The 19,057-nt window shown below is 44.5% G+C and overlaps 1 long non-coding RNA gene across 1 annotated transcript in view; it reads right to left on the minus strand.

Moving 5' to 3' along the window:
- LOC129048816 (uncharacterized) overlaps nucleotides 1–19,057 on the minus strand; it is a 43,087-nt gene that overhangs the window by 374 nt on the left and 23,656 nt on the right. The window lies entirely within an intron of this gene.

Here is a 19,057-nt window from a genome sequence, read left to right on the forward strand (position 1 = left end):
TTTTAATACCTTCACAGAGTTATGCAACCATCACCATGATCAACTTTAGAACATATTCATCATCACCCAAAGAAATGCCATTCCCATTAGCTACCACTCCCCATTTCCTTCCACCACCCCAGCCTTAAACAACAACTAATATATTTGCTCTCCCTATAAATTTGCCAATCCTGAACATTTAATATGAATGGAATCATATAATATGTTGGTTATTTTGACTGGCTTCTTTTATTTAGCATAACGTTTTCAAGGATCATCCATATGTAGCATAAATTAGTAATTCATCCTTTTTTATTGCCAATGAATACTCCATTGTATGGACAAACCACATTTTATCTGTTCATCAGTTGATGGCCATTTGGGTTGTTTCTTCTTTTTGGCTATTATGAATAATATTGCTATGAATATTCATGTAAAAAAATTTTTTTTGAGACTCTGTTGCCCATGCTGGAGTTCAGTGGCATGATCATAGCTCACTGCAACCAACCAACTCCTAGGCTCAAGCTATCCTGCCACTTCAGTCTCCTGAGTAGCCAAGACTACAGGCACAGGCTACCACACCTGGCTAATTTTTTAATTTTTTTGTAGAAACAGGGTCTCATTATGTTGTCCAGGCTGGTCTCAAACTCCTGGCCTCAAGAGATTCTCCCACCCCAGCCTCCCTGAGTTGCTGGAATTACAGGGATGAGCCACCATGCCTGGCTGTCTTTCACTTTCTTGATAACATCACTTGAAGCATAACAGTTTTAAATTTTGATGAAGTTCAAGTCACCTAATTATTTCATTTTTCATTTGTGCTTTTGCTGTCAAATCTTAGAAGTCTATGACTAACCCAAAGTCACAAAGACTTACTCCTGTATTTTCTTTGAAGACTTTGAGAATTTTAGCTCTTATACTTAGGTTTGTAATTCATTTTGGGTTAATATTTGTGTACGGTATGAGGGAGAGATCCAACTTTCTTTTTTTTTTGCATTTGGATATCCAGTTGATCCATCACTGTTCATGAAAAGGACTATTCTTACTCAATTGAATTGACCCCCTTGTCAATTGATTGTAAATGTGAGGATTTACTTCTAGACTCTCATCTGGTCCATCAATATATATCTATCCCTATGCCAGTACTACACTATCTTCATTACTATAGCTTTATAGTAAGTTTTAAAATTATGAAGAATGAGTTATCCAACTTTGCTCTTTTTCAAGACTGTTTTGGCTATTCTGGGTCCCTTGCATTTCCATAGAAATTTTAGCATCAGCTTATTAATTTGTGCAAAAAAAAAAAAAAAGCCAAAAGCTAGGATTTTGATGAGATTGCATTGAATCTGTAGATCAACTTGTAGAAGGGGAGTACTGACATCTGCTATGGTTTGAATATGTGTGTTTCCTAAAATTCATATGCTAGAAGCTAAGATCCAATGTGATTACATCAAGAGGTGGATGGCCAGGCATGGTGGCTCACGCCTGTAATCCCAGCACTTTCGGAGGCCGAGGCAGGTAGATCACCTGAGGTCAAGAGTTCCAGACCAGGCTGGCCAACATAGTGAAACCTCATCTCTACTAATAGTACCAAAAAAAATTAGCCAGGCATGGTGGTGGGCTCCTGTAACCCCAGCTACTTGGGAGGCTGAGGCAGGAGAATCGCTTGAACCAAGGAGATGGAGGTTGCAGTGAGTTGAGACTGCACCATTGCACTCCAGCCTGGGCAACAAGAGTGAAACTCTGTCTAAAAAAAAAAAAAAAAAAAAAGAAAAGAAAAAAAAAGTCCAGGCACGGTGACTCACACCTGTAATCCTAGCACTTTGGGAGGCTGAGGTGGGCGGATTTCCTGAGCTCAGGAGTTCAAGACCAGCCTGGGCAACGTGAAGAAACCCCGTCTCTACTAAAATACAAAAAACTGGCCAGGCGCAGTGGCTCACGCCTGTAATCCCAGCACTTTGGGAGGCCAAGTAGGGCAGATCCCAAGTTCAAGAGATCGAGACCATCATGGCTGACATGGTGAAACCCCATCTCTACCAGAAATATAAAAATTAGCTAGGCATTGTGGCGTGCACCTGTAGTCCCAGCTACTCAGGAGGCTGAGACAGGAGAATCACTTGAACCCAGGAGGCAGAGGTTGCAGTGAGCCGAGATCACACCACTGCACTGCAGCCTGGTGACAAAGTGAGACTCTATCTCAAAAAATAAATAAATAAAATAAAATAAAATACAAAAAATTAGCCAGGTGTAGCAGCACGCACCTGTAGTCCCAGCTGCTCTGGAGTCTGAGGCAGGAGAATTGCTTGAACCCAGGAGGCGGAGGTTGCAGTGAGCCGAGATCGCACGACTGCACTCCAGTCTGGGAAACAGCGAGACTCTGTCTCTAAAGAAACAAACCAACGAACAAAACAAACAGACAAAAAAAGAGGTGGATGTGGAGTCCTGATAAGTAAGCAACAATGAGGAAGGGGCCCCAGGTTGGGGAGAATAATTGTTCTGAGAAATGGCTAACTGCAAACAACCCACTGGTACAACATTCTGTTCCCAAATATCTTGCTCCACATACAGCCCTGGCAGCACGACCTCATCTCCACACCTTATCCACATGTAGTCCCCTCCAGCATGACCCTTTACAACTGCCTCTTGGCGGATAGCCCCTTCTCTGCTGTGCTGCCCATTGCACTCTTTCAATGTATCTTCATGCTTTCTCTAATAAATCTGCCTTCCTTTACTCACAACTGTCTTGGTAAATTCTTTTATCACCTTGGATTCCAGCCCCAGCCAGTCGCAACCCAGGATATTTTGGTGGCCCATATGGGGAACTCTCCCCTTCTCCCGCTTCAACCCCAACCTCTTGGCAAACAGTGTCCGGGCCTGGAGACAACTGACAATCCTAGCTGGGCCACTCCCTGGCACAGCAGAAGGTCCTGGTGGAAAGACATTTGACCGCTGACCAGTTGGATGAGAGTTTAGAGTTTACTTTTCTTTTCAGTCTTCTAGCTGACAATCTCTAGTATCCCTCTGGCAAGTGATGGCAACTAGCCAGGGCGACTCCCTGGTGTAGCCTGAAGTCCAGGGGGCGAACAGGTTTGGCTGCCTTGCCTGAAAGGGAGGGAGGCTCTCTCCTGTCCTTTCTGGCCTGAAAGGGAGGGAGGCTTTCTCCTGTCCTTTCTGGCCTGAAAGGGAGGAAGGCTGTCTCCTGTCCTTTCTGGTCAGAAGTCCCCTATCCCTATGCGGGGCATAATTGGTGGTGGCAGCTTGACCAGGATGAATCCACACATGTTTTGGGGAACTCAAACCCCCTCTTTCTCACCCTAAATTCTTCCATGAAGACAGCCACCAGCCAGCTCCAGACGTGTTAAGCCAGGTGATCCCAAACAGCACTGGGATGATGAGTTTTCTTTCAAACTTTTCCCCTCGTACCTGGATTGAGCACTCAGTGTAATTTGTACCTGCACTGACCTGGGGTTGGTCACCCAAGTGTTCATCTAACATAAGGCCCTAGTGGCAGGAGATCCTTTCCAGGAGGTGGGCTGCCCCTTTGGAAAGTGCATCTCAGAGTGCTTCAGTGAACGTGAGGGGAAGCCCTTTCCCTCAGTGGGATGCCCCCAAGAAAACTGTGGTTCGTGTCCCCAGCAGAGATTCTTTCCTGGACCCACTACGGGACAAAGCCCTTCCATTCCCTCAGACTCACCCCTGGGCTGCATTTTAAAGCATTGGGATAAATTTGACCCTCAGACTCTCAAAAAGAAACATCTAATTTTCTCATGTAATAACAAAATGGCCACTTTATAAATTTCCAGACCAAGAGACTTGGCCTCTGGGTGGAACCCTTGTCTCCAATACTGTTTTACAGCTTGACCTCTTCTGACATAATTTCTCTACATGATCTGAAGTTCTTTATGTCCAGGCTTTCCTGACTGTCTCTCAGGATCCCAATCTCTGCCGAACCTGTCAGATGTGCCTGGCCAAATTCTCTGGCCCCACTGACTCTTCTGACGTTCTAAACCACCCTTCCTTTACTCTCTCCCATTCTCTCCAACCCAGTGGACTGATTGAGGCCACACATGCTTCCCCTGACAAACCACTTTTATGTTCAATTACACTTATTCCATCTGTTCCTTCTCCCTCACCTTCCCCGACATCTCAACCTCGGATGTCATTTTTCAGTGCCTCCTCATTATGAGGAGCCCTTCTCTTTCCTTTCAGCACTTGCATCCCAACTTACTAGTCAAGTTTGTGTCTTCTAGAATTCAGCTATTTCACCTTTAAATGCTGCAAACGGTATATCAGTCTGTTCCCAAAGATGTCTGCCACCTTCTCTGCTGTGCTGCCTGCTGCACTCTTGTAATGTATCTTCATACTTTCTCTAAAAAATCTGCCTTCCTTTTTTTTTTTTTTTTGAGATGGAGTCTTGCTCTGTCGCCCAGGCTGGAGTGCAGTGGCACAATCTCAGCTCACTGCAACCTCTGCCTTCTGGTTTCAAGCGATTCTCCTGCCTCAGCCTCCCAAGTAGCTGGGATTACAGGCATGCACCACCATGCCCGTATTTTTAGTAGAGACATGGTGTCAACATGTTGGCCAGGCTGGTCTCAAACTCCTGACCTCATGATCCACCCGCCTTTGCCTCCCAAAGTGCTGGGATTACAGGAGTAAGCCACCGTGCCTGGCCCAAAATCTGCCTTCCTTTACCCACAACTGTCTTGGTAAATTCTATTATCACCTGTGACACCAGCCCTAGCCAGTCTTAACCTGCAACACTGGAGCCTTTAGGAGGTCATTAAGTTACAAGAGCAGTGGGATTAGTACCCTTATACAAAGGCTGGAGGGAACTGCTAGATTCTTTTGCCTTTTCACCTTTGCCATGTGAGGACACAGCGGTCACTCTCTCTGTCATGTGAGGATGCAGCAACAAGGCACCATCTTGGAAGCACAGAGCAGCCCTCATGAGACACCGAACCTGCTGGTGTCTTGATCTTGAATTTCCCCACCCTCCAGAACTGTAAGAAATAAATGTATATTCTAATTGCCCAGTCTGTGGTATTTGCTTATAGCAGCACATACAGACTAAGATACCATCTTAACAATATTAAGTCTTCCTATCAGTGAACATAAAACATCTTTCGATATATGGAGGTCTTCTTAATTCCTTTTAATAATTTATGTGGTAATCTTGAACTTCGTTTGTCAAATATATTCCTAAGTATTTGATTCTTTTTGATGTTACTGTAAATGGAATTATTGTCTTAATTTCACTTTCAGATTGTTCATTGCTAGTGTGTGGGAATACTATTGATGTGTGTAATTGATCTTGTAGCCTGTGACCTAGTTGAACTTATTTATTAATGCTAATATTTTCAGTGAATTCCTTATGATTTTCTATATACAAGGTCATGCCATCTAAGAAATAGAGTTTTATTATTTCTTTCCAATCTGGATATTCTTTACTTCATTGCATTGCTTAAATTCCCGGACTAGATCCTAGAATACAATGTTGAATAGCAGTGGCAAGAGCAGATATCCTTGTCTTATTTCTGATCTTAGAGAGAAAGCATTCAGTATTTTGCCATTAAGAATGATGTCAGCTATGGATTTTGTTAGTAGATGTCCTTTATCAGGCTTAGGAATTTCCCTACTATGCCTAGTTTGCTGTGTATTTTTATTGCTAAGGGACATTGGGGTGTTGGTTTTTCAAATGCTTTTTCAACCTCTATTAAGATGATCATGTGATTTTTGTCCTCTTTTCTATTAATATTGTGTAGTGGATGGATTACATTAAATGACTTTCATATGTTAAAACGACCTTGCATTTTTGGGATAAATTCCACTTGGTCATGGCATATAATCCCTTTTATATGTTGCTGGATTCAGTTTGCTAGTATTTTGTTGAGGATTTTTACATCTCTGTTTGCACCCAACTGTTAGATTCCACTAATTGCCAACAAATTGCTCTACTGTCTTGTGCTATAACCTGGGGTGTAAATTGCTCCATAATCTAATCCACTAAATTTGGGCCCCTTTGCAGGGGTAGTTTTGAAAGACAGTCTTTGAGGTTTGTCTTGACCCCAGGAAGGCTGTTCTTTGCTGTCTTTTCCCCTGGTTCTCTCTGGTACACTAGCTAGCCTACAGTTTAGCTTATTGTTCTCATAGAGCTACCAGCCTTCTTTTAATTGCTTACCACCAGCATCTTCGTTGTTTTCAAAAAGTGCCCCTAGGCTTGAACTTCCCCACACTTGGTTCCAAATAAAGTCAGTTCCCTTGGGGAAGGCTAGGCGCTCTTTGCTCTTATGGCCTACTTTTCTCCTGTGCAAAATCTCGGTACTATTGCTTCCATGTTGGTGGCAGGGACAGTGGCCTGCTTGTTTCAGAGTGACCTGCCTCTGCAGGGCACATCATGGAGGTGGTCAGCCTCTGGTCTTTTTGTCTTGCCTTTCTTGATGTGGAACCTCTGCCCTATGAGTGAACTAGGGTTAGGGCAATTGGGGCCCCAGTATTACTATAACCACCCAAGGGGGTCTTCCTGTGGGCAGCATAAAGAAAGACCACAGCGGCCAGGTGCAGTGGCTCATGCCTGTAATCCCAACATTTTGGGAGGCCAAGGCGGGTGGATCATGAGGTCAGGAGATAGAGACCATCCTGGCCAACATGGTGAAACCCCATCTGTACTAAAAACACAAAAATTAGCCGGGCATGGTGGTGCACGCCTGTAGTCCCAGTTACTCAGGAGGCTGAGGCAGGAGAATCACTTGAACCCAGGACATGGAGGTTGCAGTGGGCCGAGATCGTGCCACTGCACTCCAGCCTGGGTGACAGAGCAAGACTCTGTCTCAAAAAACAAAACAAAACAAAAGACCACAGCATTGCAGTAAAGAAAAAGTTTAGTAGACACAAGGTCAGCCACACCACCTGGGAGAAGGAGTTTGTGCTCAAATAATCTCATCCAAAACTGGTAGGTTAGGGGTTTTTCAGAAGCAGTTTAGGGGAAAGGGGTGGGGGTGGCTAGGCTTGCTGCTGATTTATTGGGCCACAGATGAAATCAAGGGGGTTGAAGCCATCCTCCTGTGGGCTGAATTACTTCTGGGTGGGGCCGCAGGAATGGGGTTGGTGAGTCCAGGTCGAGCCATGGGTGTTAGACATGTGAAAAACCTGAAAAGATATCCCAAAAGGCCAACCTACGATAGTGGTGTTATCTGCAGGCATAACTGGGGAAGTTGCATATCTTATAACCTCTGGAGTAATGGCTGGCAATCGCTTCTGTCTGCCACTTAGCAGGATTTAGACTCCTCTCCTCTGCAGCCTGATGGCCTCCCATGAGCTTTATAAAAGCTGCTGAGTTTTGGGCAAGGCCTATTATCATCTAAACAATACTCTAAATGTTTTCCAAAGTTAGCTCCACCCAATAGCCCAGGAATGGTTAATGGATAGACAAGATCCAGGGTGGGCTAGCTCAGATCTCTTTCACTCTCACGATTTTCTCATTGATAAAATTTTTGCAAAGGCAGTTTCATTATTGGCTTGCTACTCCTGGATAGAGCCTCTGACCTAAAATGGGATCTGGGTGAAGAAAGAGAGCTCCTAACCTCTTGGGAGCACCTCCCTGGAATTTAGCCACTGCAACCCAGAGTTTGGGGGTATGAGAAATGCTGGTGGTCTGCCCCTAACAGGGAGATAGCACAGTGCTTGGCTGGGAGCCCTGTCTTCATGGCTGCAGCTACCCAGAGTGGAGCATCTATGCTGCTGAACTGGGGGAAGTGGGCAAGAAAGGGAGCAGATTGTAGCTTAAGTGCCACAGACTCTCCCTGTTCTTACCAAGATTTAGTAGAGTTTCTTGAATAAATGTTTCTTCATTTACTGCATGCCCTTAGGACAATTTCCAGGGACTTTAAAAGGTTGTTATTTTAAAAAATAATTTCACCAGTTACAGTTGTTTTGTTGGGGAGAGGGTCTTTGGAGCTCCTCACACTGAGACAGCCGAGTATAAAGGGGTCACCAGAGAACCTCCAACTGATCTGGGCACTGGGAGGCATGCTCACTGGGGTGGAGCCTCAGGAAGTTCACTCAGTTTGCAGAGGGGAGGAGCCTGGCCTCTCCTGTTCTGGGTGGAACCTGGGATTCAATCTGTGAGGTGGGAAGATTACTAGCAGGACACTTGCTCTGCCGAGTCCCTGTTTCACTTTTTTTCCTTTTCACCCAATAAACCCTGCCCTTCTCACCCTTCAAAATGTCTGTAAGCCTAATATATTTCATGGTCGTGTGATGAGGACCCCGTTTTTACCTGAACTAAGGAGAAAATCCTACAACAACATTGCCTTTCTAGAAATGATTCTTCTTCTTTTTTAATGAAAACTTCTTGAAAGCCTGATTAGTACTTTATGCTCAATTCCTGTCTCCTCCCCACCTGCAAATTCTTTTTTGAGTCAACACCGCCCATCAGGCTTTAACCCTCCATGAACCCTAGTGCTCCCATCAAGGTCACCAATGCTTTCCACATGGCTAAGTCCAATAGTCAAGTCTCATTTTCATCTTATCTGACCAGCCAGCAGTATTTGACATGGGTGGTCTCACCTTTCTCTTTGACACGCTGTCTTCACTTTGTTTTCAGGACACTGTGCTCTCCTAGTTCCTAGCTTTACTTCTATCAATATATGATTTTACTTCTTAGTCTCCTTTGTTGGTGCCTCAGAACCTGTCCTTAGATCTCTTCTTTTTAACTATATTTATTTCAACCAAAAGAGTCAAACTCTGTAAAATATTTGAAGAGATTTATTCTGAGCCAAATATGCATAATCATGGCCCATGACACAGCTCTCAACAGGTCCTGAGAACATGTGTCCAACGTGGTTGGGGTACAGTTTGGTTTCACGTATTTTAGGGAAACATGAGACTTCAATAAAATACATTTAAGAAATACATTGGTTTGGTCCAGAAAGGCAGGACAACTCAAAGCTGTGTAGGGTGGCAGGAGTTGGGGGGATGTTGGGTGGGGGAGCTTTCAGGTTATAGGTAGATTTAAAATTTTCTGGTTGACAATTGGTTGAGTTTATCTAAAGACCTGGGATCAATAGAAAGGAAATGTCTGGGTTACAATAAGAGGTAGTGGAGACCAAAGTTTAATCGTGCAGATAAACCCTCCAGGTAGCAGGCAGCAGACAGAATAGATTATAAATGCTTTTTATCAGACTCAAAGGTCAGTATTGATATTAATGTCAAAGAGGTATAATGAGGCATGCCCGGCCCCCACTTTCCATCATGTCCTGAACCAGTCTCTGTGGTTAAGTTTTAAGAATGCCCTAGCTGAGGGGAAAGTCCATTCAGATGGTTGGGAGGCCTTAGAATTTTACTTTTGGTTTACACTTACTTCCTTGATGATCTTGTAACTGAGCAGCTTGGCTTCAAATTGCATGTTAAAACTTTGTTTTCTTTCCTCCTTTCTCCCCAGTCTGAAGATATAACTTTGAGACAAACCGCATATGTGTTTCCTTTCATCTTGAAATACAGCCTTGAAATGCGCTATGATTCTCCACTCCCTTCCCTTTCCGATTTTGTGTTCCCATGCTTTATGCACCTTTATTTACCCAGATGCTTGTTAAACACACACCATACTCACTTATCTGGCCATATATTTCTTTAAAAGCTTCAGGGGAGGGATCCTGATGTTACAGTAAGTAGTCAGACAGACATGAGCGGGGCGGGAGAGACCCACCCCACCAGCCACAACAGGAATGTCTAGGCGGCCATCATGTGATGGTCAGGTGGTTGTTACACTGTCTGTCTCACTGTCACCCTGCCTGGAGCCAGGGAAAGGCAGTCTCCCAATAGATAGAAAGACCTGGAAACATTGCCATTCCAGGTTAACTTGCTGATAAGCTGACCAGCTTCCTGATAAGATCTCAGGAGTTGGGCAAGTAGGCTCAAACCTGCTCACTAAGAGGCAAAATGGCAGAGTTTAACTGGTGTATGACTTTGTTATAGGAACACTCAACTGGTAAGGGAAGAACGCCTCAAGTGAGCACGTGCACAACTTCAGTAAACACACTGTGCATGTGGCCCCTCCCAGCTGCTGGCAGGCCACCGCACAGGCGGAATGCCAATGTATAAAACCCCAAGTCAAAGGTTAAACCATGCACTTGATCTCTCAAGTCGCCCACTTGGCCCTCTTCTGAGTGTAATTTACTTCCTTTCATTCCTACTCTAATACTTTTAAATAAACTTTCGCTCCTGATCTAAAACTTGCTTTGGTCCTTCACTCTGCCTTATGCCTCTTGGTTGAATTCTTTCTTCTGAGGAGGCAAACATTGAGGTCGCTGTAGACCCCTATGGATTTGCCACCACTAACATGGATATTGTATTAGTTAGGGTTCTCTAAAGGTCAGAAATAATAGGATGTATGTATATGTGAAGGGGAGTTTATTAGGAGAATTGGCTCACATGACCACAAGGTGAAGTCCCACAGTAGACCATCTGTAAGCTGAGGAGCAAGGAAGCCAGTCCAAGTCCCAAAACCTCAAAAGTAGGGAAGCTAACAGTGTAACCTTCAGTATGGGGCTGAAGGCCTGAGACCCTGGCAAATCACTGGTATAAGTCCAAGAGTCCAAAAGCTGAAGAACTTAGAGCATCCAACACAGGAGAAAGATGAAGGCCGGAAGACTCAGCAAGTCTCTCTCACTCCATGTTCTTCTGCCTGCTTTATTTTACCCATGCTGGCAGCTGATTAGATGGTGCCTACCCAGATTGAAGGTGGGTATAACTCTCCCAGTCCACTGACTCAAACGTTAACCTCCTTTGGCAACACCCTCACAGACACACTCAGGAACAATACTTGGCATCCTTCAATCAAGTTGACACTCAATATTAACCATCACAAGTCCACCCCTTGTCAACTTGAACCCATACACGTCTCCTGAAATTATACATAATCTTCAAATAAAGACAATAATAAGGTCATAATTATGCCTAACATAATACAGCTATCCTTCATACAACCGGAAGTGCACTAATCCTTAAACTAAATGCTATTACATAAAGTTAACAACACTTAAATGATGACATGAAGTCCATAAATCCATGTCACATGATAAAAGAAAAAGAAAGGAAATAAAATGAAGATATTTTCTTAGTACAAGTATATACATGCGCAAATATGTTCTTAAAAGAAGGAGGCTATACTCATGACAATTACAGTCCTCGTTTTTGCAACTGGTCACGTGGTCGTAGCTGGTATTGATGACTACCTTCTTCTATTTCCCGTTCTGTATTCCCTTTGCTTTCAGCAAGCACCTCAGCAGGTTGTAGTTTTTTACCCAGTGGAGTGACCCCAACCTTCACTCCTGAGGGTCTGGGTCATTTGTAGTCCTGCCTTGATTGGGTTGTTGTAGTTTCCCATTGACCTTAATCACAGGGCATCGTAATACTAGGAGACGCCCTAATGGATCTCTTGTATTCCATGCATATTCTTCCTTACCTCCAATGTGGAGTAGTAGACTGATTTCATCTGATAGTCTAGGTCAATCACCCCAGTCAACACTGTAACTTACTTCTTAGTCTGTTGACTTAGAGGTAAGAGAAGCCCAAAGTGGCTAGGTGGCAGTCTTAACTTCCAGTTTAATGGACTTATTGCTGTGTCTCCTGGTGGCAGCGTTCCTCCCTCTGGAATAAAGACCTCTAGGCCAGCAGAATGTAATGTCATGGGAACAGGGAGGAAAAAATTTTGCTAGCATCACTAGGGGTGATGGTGAGTGGTGTGACTTCCACTTCCACCCCTTGATTCCTGGACCCATGAATCCTGGCTATGGGGGAAACGGTACCATATATTGGACTCTGATTCAGAGCATACACAACCTTCTGGAGAACTTTGCCCCAGCCCTGCAAAGTACTGTCACTTCATTGGCATTGTAATTGTGACTTCAAAAGGTCGTTCCCTCATTCTGTCAATGCAGCTGCTTTGGGATGATGGGGAACACAGTAAGACCAGTGAATTCCATGAGCATGAGCCCACTGCCACGCTTCTCTAGTTGTAAAGTGAGTGCCTTGGTCAGAGGCAATGCTATGTGGAATTCCATGACAGTGGATAAGGCATTCCGTGAGTCCACAGATGGTAGTCTTGGCAGAAGCATTGTGTGCAGGATAGGCAAACCCATATCCGGAGTGTCTGTTCCGGTGAGGACAAACCTCTGCCCTTTCCACGATGGAAAAGGTCCAATATAATCAACCTGCCACCAAGTAGTGGGCTGATCACCCCAGGGAATGCTGCCACATCAAGGGCACAAGTCTCCCAGTTCTCAGTACTCATCCACATGCTAATTGCTTCCAAATTTATATCTCCAGGCCAAGCCTCTCTTCCAAACTGCACACTTATATAATGTGCCACCTCCTGGACATCTCCACATTGCCTAACAGGCTTCTCAAACTATTTGCACAAAACAGCTCCTGGTCTTCCCCTCCAAACCTGCTCCTTCCCATCCTCCTCATCATTCCAGCTGCTCAGACTAAAAACCATGGAGTTGTCATTGTCTCTTTCTCACTCTATGTCCAATATATCAGCAAATTCTGGTGGCTCTACCTTCAAAATTTATTCTAAATTGGATTTCTTACAGCATCCACTGCTGTTTCAAGTCACCATTACCATTATCACTCCACCCCCACCCTTTTTTTTTTTTTTTTTTGAGATGGAGTCTCACTCTGTCACCCAGGCGGGAGCGCAGTGTCCCGATATTGGCACACTGCAACCTCTGCCTCCCAGGTTCAAATGATTCTTGTGCCTTAGCCTCTGAGTAGCTGGGATTATAGGCATGCCCCACCATCACACTCAGCTAATTTTTGTATTTTTAGTAGAGATGGGGTTTCACCATGTTGGCCCACTGGTCTCGAATTACTAATGTCAGGTGATCCACTTGCCTTGGCCTCCCAAAGTGTTGGGATTACAGGCATGAGCCACCGCCTCTGGCCACCATTATCTCTTGATTAGATTATTTTGAGAGCCCACTAAGTGATCTTTCTGCTTCTACCCCTTCCCCCATCTTCAGTCTACTTTCACCCAAACAATCAGAATAATCCAGTTGCCTCTCTGACCTCATCTCCTATTGTTGCCTCCCTTGCTCTAGCCACCCTGGCCTGCTTGTTGATTCTAGAGTATATAAAGCACACGTTTGCCTCAGAACCCTGGCACTTGCTATTCTCTCTGCCTGGAACACCCTTTCCCCAAATATCCACATGGTTCACTCCCACATCAGGACCTCTGTTAAGTATATCTTCCCCTCCGGTCTGAAATTCTGCAATTAGAGAATCATCCCCATGTGCTTTACAAAAATTTCTTTTTCAAAATCAAATATACCTGAAAGGGAGAACACACGAAATCTGTATCAGACATTAATAGCCTAACATTAAGAGTTTACTATATTGGGCCAGGCATGGTGGCTTATGCCTGTAATCCCAGCAGTTTGGAAGGCTGAGGCAGGCGGATCACCTGAGGTCAGGAGTCCGAGACCAGCCTGGCTAACATAGTGAAACCCCATCTCTACTAAAAATACAAAAATTAGCCAGTCATGGTGGTTGGCACCTGTAATCTCAGCTACTATGGAGGCTGAGGCAGGAGAATTGCTTGAACCTGGGAGGCAGAGGTTGCAGTGAGTTGAGATCATGCCACTGCACTCCAGCCTAGGCGACAGAGCAAGACTCCGTCTCAAAAAAAAAAAAAAAAAAGAAATAAAAAAGAGTTCACTATGTTGTTTTTTCATGCAGATAACTAGTTGAGAGTAGGGAGAAAATGGTAACCTAGTAAATTTTGAACGGTGCTCTCCCCAGCAAGGGCTAAGAGTGAAAAGCAGGAGCGGAGGACCTGGGCACAGTGAACAAAGTGCACAGGGCACAAGGAAGGCGATTGGGTTACTGGAAATATCAGAAAAGGAAGGTAGAGAGGACATGAAAGACACTCTTGTCCCTTTGAAGACTTTGTACACCATCACATTAGCATAGGGAAAATGAAGGGGACCTTCCATAGGAGGTGTGTATGCCCCAGTCCTTTAAGGAAAAAAGATACAACTCAGAAATGGACCAAAACCTATTAAAAGTACATGGGATTGGCCACACATGTTGTGAAAGGCAAGTGTCAGCTGTTTTTTTAATGCTACTATGTAAGAAAACTACATTTTATTTTATTTATTTATTTATTTATTTATTTATTTATTTATTTTTGAGATGGAGTCTCGCTCTGTCGCCCAGGCTGGAGTGCAGTGGCGCGATCTCGGCTCACTGCAACCTCCGCCTCCCGGGTTCACGCCATTCTCCTGCCTCAGCCTCCCTAGTAGCTGGGACTACAGGCGCCCACCACCACGCCCGGCTAATTTTTTGTATTTTTGGTAGAGACGGGGTTTCACCATGTTAGCCAGGATGGTCTCGATCTCCTGACCTTGTGATCCGCCCACCTCGGCCTTCCAAAGTGCTGGGATTACAGGCGTGAGCCACCACGCCCGGCCTTATTTTTATTTTTATTTTTTTTGAGACAGAGTCTCACTCTGTCACCCAGGCTGGAGTGCAGTGGCATGATCTCGACTCACAGCAATCTCTGCCTCCCAGGTTCAAGCGATTCTTGCGCCTCAGTCTCTGAAGTATTATAGCTGGGACTATGGGTGCACCACCACACTGGGCTAATTTTTGTAGAAAAATACATTTTAAATTAAGATTTAAAAACCAAAACAAAGAAAAACTACTGGTATTTGTGTAGTGAAGAACTACCACTATGCAAAGAAAGGTCTGACCTTTGTTTCTGCGTCTGGAAGTTTCCCTCAAATCCCTTGAAATTTCCTGAGTTACAGGAGTGAAATCAGCCTGACCTCCAGGGAGGGAAGGTGGTGGGAAATTGTGTTTAGCCAATTCCAGCCACCCTCAATGATACCCATGTAATAATTGAGTTATTATCTACTGAAGTCTCAATAGAGAGTCTGGACGTCAAAACTAGGATGAGCTTTTTGGGTTGCCACACATTCCTGCGGATGCTCTTAGCTCTGGATTCTGCCATATGTGTCTCTTTCTTAGGCTTGTTCTAATTTGTATCCTGTCATTATAATAAAACTATAATTGTCAGCCCCAAGTTCTGTGAGTCGTTCTAGAAAATTATTGAACCTGAGAATGATCATGGGAACCTCCTATTTTGTAGCGAGCTGGTCTGAAGTAAGTAAACTTTGCATACAATGAGTGAAATTGGCCATATTTTATTTAATTAAGCTACTATATTCTCCTCATACTGATGGCCTTTCCCAGGGGAAGAGACAATTCGTTGACCTCAGCAAGACCAAAATTGGTTATTTAAGGAAAATTTAGTCCAGAGTCTGGAGAGAGCCTGTCCCAGAGTTGGTATCCAGATACCCCACTCCTAACATATGCTAGTTCTTGAGTGCATGGAAAGATAACAAGCCAATAAAATAAATAGAAAACGGCAAACTTATGAATAGCCAGTTTTGAGACAAAATATGTAATTGGCTCTTAATTAAGCAAAAGATGCCCAATCTCACTCATAATATGAGAAAGACAACTTAAAACTACAGGGAGAGATGCCATTCTTACCTGTCACGTGGGCAGAGGAAAAACTCTGTATTCTGGTTAACACACCATGTTGTGAGATCTGGGGAAACCTCATCTGGCACGCCCATACATTGGCAGTAAAATTCAAAATTGGTACAGCCTCTGTGAAGGGTGACTTGGCAATACATCACAAAATTGCAAATACATATTTGCATTTGAATCAGCAAGTTCACGTTTAGGAATTTATTCTATAGATCTATCCATGTTTTAGTGAAAAGATGTCTGATGCAAATTGAAAAACACTGTTCCATTATTTTACAACTCTTTTCATAAAGAGTTGGGTCAATTTCCCCACTCCTTGAATCTGGAGAGGCCCCGTGTCTTGCTTTGACCAATAAAGTGTGGCAGAAGTGATGTTATTCTAGAGCCTAACCTTAGGAGGCTTGTAGCTTCCACTCTCCTTCTCTTGGAATTCTGCCCTTAGACCAGTTGGTGGTTAGAGGCTGGAAAAGCACCAAGTAAGCTGTGAGCAGAGGCTGGAGAAATGGCAAACCAACAGCTGCTACAGCTGGAAAGGCAGTGAGAAAACAGTCACTGCAGGTGGAAGAAAGGGCAATTAGAGCTGGAAAGACAGTGAGAAAACAGTCACTGCAGGTGGAAGAAAGGGCAACTAGAGCTGGAAAGGCAGTGAGAAAACAGTCACTGCAGGCTGAAGAAAGGGCAACTTGTGTTATGTCGTCATTGGAATAATTGGCAAAATGTTTTCTGGGGAAACTTGAAAGATAAAAAAAAATGTACCTAATAACATTTTAAAAACATGATTAAGGAGATCTCCAGGCAGAATGTTGAAAGTGCCACTTGGCTTCTCCTGTGTGTGATAATATACAAGAAAAGAGAGATGAGCAAAGGAAGGAACCATTCAGCTTATAAGCAAAGTTTAGAGGATTTACAGAAGCCCAGGGATTTGCTAGTTTGGAAAACATAACTGTCTCTTATCCTCTGTTTTCCCAGCTGGTAAAAATTAGTCAAAGTTGGCCAGCCTTGGTGGCTCACGCCTATAATGGCAGTGCTTTGGGAGGCTGAGGCAGGAAGGTTGCCTGAGGCCAGGAGTTTGAGACAAGACTGGGCAACATAGGGAGACCCCATTTCCAAAAAAAAAATAAAAAAAGTCAGTGGTGCTTGTGTGCCTGTAGTCCCAACTACTCGGGAGGCTGAGGCAGGAGGATTGCATGAGCTCAGGCGTTTGAGGCTACAGTGAGCCATGACTGAGCCACTGCATTCCACCCTGGGCAACAGAGCAAGACCTGGACTTCCTGAAAGTTAAAGCCAAAAATCACATCAAGGGTATGGTTGTAAGAACCCCTGTGAAAACTGCTGAATGATTTAAGGCAATGTCTGAAGGAACCTTGCAGTCATGGCTTCTGAGAATCTTAAAGGCCTTTTCTAAGAGCAGCCTCAAAATATTGCCTGAAAGACCTTGCTTCTCTTGATATTTACCCCAGAACTCCATGCAGTTTCCCTATTTTGATACATTATGTCAATTGTATCACCAGAAGTGAGAAAATAAACCCCAAAACGACTCAGGGCCTCCCATATCAGTGAAATTTTTAGGGGTCCAGTTGTCTGGGGTATGCCAAGACATCCCAGGGTGAGGACAAGTTCTTGTACCTTGCTTTTCTTCCACTTAGAGGTATGGTACTGCTGGGATTTTGGATTTTGGAGATAGCAACACACCTCTTTGAATACTGCTCCCACCCATGTATTGGGTGACTCAGAAGGCTACAGATTTTGAGGGAGGCCCAGAGCAAGACTACACTCTGCAGCAGGTTCTAACTGCAGTTTAAGCGGCCTTTCTGCTTGGGCCATGTGCCTGGTAACTCCATGGGGCTAGAGACGCTTGTTGCAGGCGCATAGACCACATAGCGTCTCTTGCAAGCTCTGTTAGGAAAGCTGCAGTATTGGCCTCTAGGGTTCTGTGGCAAGGCCATGCCTGCAACAGTTAATGCTCCCAGAAGTGGATCTTAACAAACGATGGATAGAGAGTTGGTAGATAAATATCCCAACTTCCTTGCCCCTCAGGTAGGAAAACTCTGAGGTGCATCCTAAACCATCTCTCCCAGAGTTCCCTGAAGGAATTAAGCCCCAGCTATCCACAATTTACCCTGTATTGTCTTCTTTCCCTTCTCACACCTTTATTTTCCTATTGGTGATCTTCCCCAGAGAAACTCCTTGCACTCAAATGCTTGTCTCAGTGTCCATCTCTGGAAGGATCCAACTCAATTGACCAACAATTAGAGAAAGGCAAAGGATCTTGGTCATCTTTTAATCCTGCTCAAAACACTGCTTTTTCCCAGAAAAGAAAGTCCTATGCTGCAGTATCCTGGATTTGGTGGTTCAATGAGATTTCTCCTTTCTTTCTTCCTTCCTTCCTTCCTTCCTTCTTTCCTTTCTTTCTTTCCTTTCTTCCTTTCTCTCTCTCTCTCTTTTCCTTTCCTTTCCTTCCTTCTTTTCTGCCTCCCTTCCTTTCTTCCCTTCCTCTCCACTCCCCCTTCTCTCTTTCTCACCCTCTTTCTTTCTTTTGATGGGGTCTTGCTCCGTCACCAGGCTGAAGTGCAATGATGCGATCATGGCTTATTGCGGCCTGGAATTTCTGGGCTCAAGCGATCCTTCTGCCTCAGCCTCCTGAGCAAGTGGGACTACAGCCATGCACTGCCATACCTGGCTAATTAAAAAAAAAAAATTAAAGAGACTGGGTCTCTCCCTCTGCGTTGCTCAGGTTGGTCTCAATCTCCTAGCCTCAAACAATCCTCCCGCTTCAGTCTCCTGAAGTGTTGAGATTACAGGTGCTAGCCACTGTGCTTAGCTATCAATGAGTTTTCTGTTGTATTTGCACATGCATACTAAAGAGGCCAGAAAAAAAAGACTGAAGATATCAGCTGTGCGTCCTCCAATTCTAACTCCAGCAGATACCAACTGTGCGTCCTCCAATTCAATTCTAACACCTTCCACCTGGAGACAGGCTCAGTCACATCCCACAGGCTGGGGGCTCAGTCCCACAAGGCTGCCCCACTTCAAATGCCAGTCATGAGCACAGGTTGTAACCTGTGCTTCTGACCAAGCAGCTATAAATTGAGGTTTTCAGGGCCCTCACCTTGGGTTTGATTAACTTCCTAGAGTGACTCACAGACCTCAGGGAGACACTTTACTTACACTTACCCATTGATTAAAAGGATGTTACAAAAGACACAGATGAAGGGCCAGCTGGAAGAAATGCACAGGGAAGGGGTGCAGAGCTCCCATGCCCTCTCCAGGGTGCCAGCCTCCAGGCACCTCCATGTGTTCAGCTATCTGGAAGCTCCCCAAACTCTGTCCTTTTGGGTTTTCATGGAAGCTTCATTATGTAGGCATGAATAATTACATCATTGACCACTGGTGACGAACCCAAACTTCAGATCCTTTCCCTTCCCTAGAGGTTGGAGGGTGGGGCTGAAACTCCCAGCCCTCTAATCATGGCTGGGCCACCATTTACCTCATTAGCATACAAAAGACTCCTGTTGCTTTAGAG

This window comes from Pongo abelii, chromosome 9, assembly GCF_028885655.2.
Source record: "Pongo abelii isolate AG06213 chromosome 9, NHGRI_mPonAbe1-v2.0_pri, whole genome shotgun sequence".
Classification (NCBI taxonomy): domain Eukaryota; kingdom Metazoa; phylum Chordata; class Mammalia; order Primates; family Hominidae; genus Pongo; species Pongo abelii.